Raw genomic sequence first — 6,000 nt, forward strand, 5'->3', positions numbered from 1 at the left:
CAAAGGGGGCTCAGAGGCAACCGTGACAACGTGGTCCCGGGAGTCCACAAAGGATGCAATCCTAGGCGAAGCAGGCACATTTGAAAACTGGGGAATTGAAACATGGGTACCAACTAAACAAAAATATCCTCACGTCCTCCTTCCATCGTACCCTGTAAGGAAGCATATTAGCGTTCTAAAGGGGTCCCGGTGTGCAACCCATGCTTGGCTTCCAGAAGCGACGAAAGTGGACAACTTTATAAACATCTCATGTAACGGCAATCATCGCCTAGTGAGCTGCAAAATGAGTCGCTCTATCCGTGCTGCCGATGCATATCACGGGCCCCCCACCCAGAGACTTTAAGCACTTCTGCCCGGCAGTGTTCCTCCTAACGGGGTAGTCAACCGGTCGAATCATAATCTGACTATCACGTCCTGGAATGGGGCTGGGCTAAAGTCAACATTTGCCTCTAAATCAGCCGTGAAGTACCTGAATAAAAGCGATATCATCTGCTTACAGGAGACTTGGGCCCTAGCTCCAACACCACTTTTCGGCTATTATGAACTCTTTCAACCAGCTACTCAGGCCAAATCACACGGAAGACCCTCAGGGGGCCTCTCTATTTACATCAAACATAGATGCAAGATAACGGTGACCCCTATTCTTCGGAACTCAATGACATGGCAGACCGTATTAATTGATGGCCTACTATCTTCAGGCAGGGCTTTACCCACGCTTCTAATCAACTGCTACCACAACTCAACGAAAACCACAAAAACAACCGCTACAGACCGATTGATTAAGCAGCTGGCAGATCTGTTATTGGAATTTGCATCAGCAGAAGTTCTGCTAATAGGGGATTTTAACATCAAAGGTCTGGTTACCAATGTGGGTCCGGCCTTTAGAAGCAAAGAACAAGAAGCCATGATTACATTCTTAACCAATCACAATCTATGCTCCGCAAAACAAATTAGATTAGAACAGAATCCCGGGACTTATTTTCCACAAACCTTTAAAAACATCTCCACAATTGACTATATTTTCCTCTCACCGTTTTTAGGAAATAAGTTAACTAAGATGGAAATCCCCCATCGCCACGAGAGTGACCATAACCCCTTAACGGTAACAATGGAACTATTAGTGCCAGCCGCCGCGGAAATAACAGTTGTGGGGCACTCAACGCTGGCTGAATTCCATACTTTAGTCAGGAAAATCAAATGGGATTCATCAGGTTCTGCCAAGGTGAGCACTTAGCTTTCAGGAGAGCTTCCTAATTTCAGGCACAGCTCTTCCACTGACTTACACCATCGCTGGGACAGCGCTATCAGAAAATTGCAAAGTCTTTTAATGGGACCCGAGGCCAAACAAAAATCTTACGAGCTACGCCCGAAGTGGATCTATGACCCAGAGTTAACCATCAAAAGAAAAGCCCTAAGGAGGGCTGTGCGTCTGCACAAATTGAATAGCACGGCTCACTCGGCCCACAACATGGCATTACTGCGCAAGTCCTTCGGAAAATCAGTATGGGCCGCAAAGAGATTAAAAGAACAAAAAGAGTGGATAAAAATATTCGCCCTATTAAAGGGCAAGAATTTATCCCAGTTCTGGAACTATATAAACAATCTCCGCTCGTCGAATAACAACAGAGGGAACGCAGTTCCCGAAGAAGTCTGGGCCCAGCACGTAACTCAACTATACGGCAGTGTCACGTCGGACTCCGTGGTGACCGATTTAAGAGACAATGTCGATCTAACGATGACCGAACGCCATGAGCTGACCTCTGCAGCCGAAGTCTCCAAATTTCTGAAGGTAATGAAAAACAACGGGGCTCCCGGGCCCAATGGCCTTCCTGCAGGGGTATTTAATGTGCATTGGAGGAGTGGGCCAAACTTTTTGCCTCATTATTTAACAATGTGTTTATGACCCACCAGCTACCAGACTCTTGGCTCGGCTCGATCTTATGCCCCATCTTCAAGAAAGGAAACCCCATGCTCCCAGCAAACTACCGGCTCATTGCCCTACTAGATCTTGAGGCAAAGGCATATGCCCGGTGTCTTCTTAAGCTCTTAGAAGATTGGGTAGCAGAAAACAATATTCTACCTTACTTTCCAACAAGGTTTCGCTCCTCAGCCTCCACCATAGATAACATCACAACCTTGGCTTTTCTGAGTCAACAGGCAGCACAAAAAAATCATCTTCCACTATATTGCTGCTTCATCGACTACAGCGCAGCCTTCGATAAAGTTTCTCGCGACATCCTATGGAGGAAACTGGACAAATGGGGGATTCCTCAGAACCTGCTAGGAGCCCTTATCTCTCTGCACAAGAACACCTGGGTGCGAATTAAAACTGGCCCTAAGACAGTCTCCAGAAAAATTGCCACCGGAGACGGCTTGAAGCAGGGCTGTGTTCTCGCCCTGCTTTTGTTCAATCTTTACACTGCCGACTTGGGAACATATCTGAAGAAAAGCAATTTACTCCCGCCAAAGCTGGGTCCTGCAAAATGGGATCTGCATATTTTACAATATGCGGACGATATTGTCATAATGGACCAGACAAAAACGGGGCTTCAACGAGCATTAAGTAAGCTTCATACATATAATATGGCCAACGCACTAAAAATCAACCAAGAAAAGACCAAGGTGATGATATTCGGCAGATGCAAGAACAAGAGAAGTTTAAGGTGGCACATTGGGCCTGCAACGATCAACTCAACAGCAATATATAACTACTTGGGAGTATGGTTCTGCGAGACTTCAAGATCAACAGCTCATTTAGCAGCTATGAAAAAGAGAGCAGGTGCAATAACATACTCCCTGACTCGACTGAATCAGTCTCTGAGCAGCCCTTCCGCAGAACCGATCTTGAAAGTGACCAAAGCCACATTACTCCCCGCCTTAAACTATGGGCATCAGGCCTTTCCCGGTGCATGCTCTGTCAGTCTTGACCACGCCCAAGTTTCCATCTACAAAAAAACCTTTCATCTCCCGAAATTCCTGGCCTACAAAGGCAGTCCATCTACTGCGAGGCAGACACTTTGAAATATGTTATAAGGTCATTAAAAGCAGCAGATACCACCCTAAAATTCTGCTTAAAAGAGATCTTTACCATCCCTGGAAATCCGTGGAATCGTCAGATTACAAAGGCCATCAAATCATTAGAGATTGACAGCTCCCTGCTAACTTCAGACACAATTCCATACTCTGTGTGGAAAAAAAGCCATCAACAAGCAGGTGAAACTAATTTCCCATCGGATTGACCTAAAGGCTTTAAATACACCAACTGTCTTGCTTCCCTTGAATGTTTCATACCAGCCTGGGGTACCACAATTTTACTTATTGGAAAATCTGAACGCAGCTGCACGGAAAAATATAATGTTTATGCGCCTTTTAGGCCTGTGCTCTACGGCCTCCCACAGATGGGCTCCTTCAAAGGAGGGTGTTGCCTGCAGACGGTGCTCATACCATAAAGAATCATGGCCGCACCTTCTGTGTTGTTGCCCTGCCATGGACACCTCCATAAGGCATTTACTAAAACCTTTATTTTTAAAATGGGGCACTAGGTCATGCTGGGAGGCTACGTCTCTGTGTTTTACCTCCACAGACATTCAAGCGCTTGCTAGGGTTGGAAAGTTTGGGAGACTCTTGGCTAATTTCTTAACACCCTCCTCGGCTCCTGCGCTACCTGCCCCTCCCACCCAAAAACTTATTACTGACTTTTTTTGTCCCCTGGTTTAGCACCTCCTGTCCTAATATTTTCATTTTTGGACTTTAATAGTAACTTAACATTGGTAGTAATAATTAATTAATGTTTGAGCTTGTAAAGCACACTGCTACCCGTAGGTTTCCTGGCGCTGTATAACGCTGGGGAACCCGTCCTGGCTTTCCCTGTGGGATGGTCCCTGCTGGGAGTCCCCAAGGTGGAGCCAGGCATCCCCAGCGTTGATGGGGCCGTTGTGGAGATTAGGCAAGCTAATGCCCAGAGTTGCCGAGTGGGACCCCTGATTAGAGTAGGCACCGAAGCGAGAATTATCGAGTCCGCTGACCCAAGTCCACGACCCTGCCGCGTCAGGAATTGAACCATGGTCCCGGCAGACTTCTGCTCCCGGGTCTGCCGCCTCTAACCAGTGAGCCACACCACTCCACGTTTTTAAATGTACAGATTTTTTTTTAAATGACAGTGTATTTCTCCAGTTTTGTTTCTTGATGTGATAATTGTGCTAATATGGATTTTTTATAGCAAGGGTTTTAATTCACTATGCTAAACATATAAACAAAACTAAACTAAACTATATTCACTATTGTATATGAGTGCCCGGGACTTAATTGTACGTTATTGTTGTGGGATTATCCCACACAGATATAGGGGTTACAGGGGCCTTCCCTACCTGGTTAGCAACATATCTACCTTTAGCACTGTTCTACCTATAGCTACACACACGCAAATTTAGCTGAGCGCCACTATCTCCTATTACAGAAAACCCTCTCTTGTGACTATAACTCAAGGTTTCCGATGTTTACTGAAGCGGCACAGTTTTAATGTGATCTAATTGTGAATGTTTCTTTCTACTGTAGTTTGCTTTTTACTTCAAAAATCTAATTTCTTTTAATTGGCAATACTTCTACATTTGCTTGATACACATTTATAAGTGACTGTAACCAGTATTTTAATAGGCAACATTTTTGGTTCTTCAGCTGCTATATGTGCAAAAAAAAGTACACCTAACATTTGGCAACTCTTAGAGAAAATTAGTGTCCAATTTTTGTAAGCCTTCAATTGTATTTAATACTTTTTTAAAGCTAAAACATTCCCTACAACAGTGGAATTATTAATTGTTGTTGTGATCGGCATAAAGATCCTAGCCACCTTGTGCTGAAATTCTGTCCACAAAAGGCACACCTGGTAGACTAAGTTGATACCAATGTTTTCTACCAATCATCATCTGCCCAAATGTAAAGATTGTCTCTGCTTTGAGTTTGAATTCAACCTGTTCCTTAAACACTGACACTTACACATGCAGCCTCTCAGACTCATTTTGTTATTACCTTCCTCATTTCAGACTGTCAGGCGGGGTACTGACTTGAACCGTTTTCATTTCAGCTTCTTTTTAAAAAGTATTTTCAGTAATGGCAGATCTATTGTTATTAAAATGCTACTTTTGTTAAAAGGAATCTTTCTCTTCATCAGGCTTCCTTATTAAACTTATTGTTTAAAAAAAATTGAGTTTCTGCCTACCTTAGAAAACCATCTTCTTGTTTGTTGTGTAAACCTGATGCCAGTCTAGGGAAACCTTTACACGAGGTGGGGTTTTCAGTTCCCTTGCTTGGAGTAGATTTCAGAAAAAGTAGAAACCACATTTCAAAGCTTTAACCTCTTTTGTTAGTTTAAATTTAGCTTCAATCTGTCTTGTTGATTATTCAGGGGGCTCCTTGGACCACCGAATAAAAAGCCTTTCCCAGTTTTATTACAGCATTATGTTTGACACTGTTATAGAAGAAGGCATCAGAAGATATAGACTGGCGAGTAAATTAACTTTACTAACATCAGCAGTCCTATTCGACGTTCCTGGTAGTGAAGAAAAACATTTAAGGTATGCACGAGGAAAAGGGGAAGGAATTATCAATATCAACTTTCTCTATGTTGTCATTGTTTAATGTGCTCTAAAAAATCATGTGGCATGATAATGTTCCAGCTTATTGTTACATTTGTGTATGTCGTATGTTCAATTACATCTGCAGCATTACCAGGGAAGTCATTACATCAAGGGTAAGCACTTAAAAGTAATTTTAAATAAATATGAATGTATGTGATGTCACTGACCATGTCATGAGTGATGTAATATGTGAGGTCATAGCAGTGCATTGTGGGGCTTAAGTTATAGTTGGCTCAGGTATCTATAACTGCCTAATTTCACTGGTAACGCTACAAGAACTGAAACCACAGATCCAACTAAACCAGGAAGCCATCAAAGAACTAGAGGACAAAGTCAACTTCCTGAAACGCAAGGCCGACGATTTGGA

The sequence above is a fragment of the Lissotriton vulgaris genome, chromosome 1_2 (genome assembly GCF_964263255.1).
Source record: "Lissotriton vulgaris chromosome 1_2, aLisVul1.2, whole genome shotgun sequence".
NCBI classification, from domain to species: domain Eukaryota; kingdom Metazoa; phylum Chordata; class Amphibia; order Caudata; family Salamandridae; genus Lissotriton; species Lissotriton vulgaris.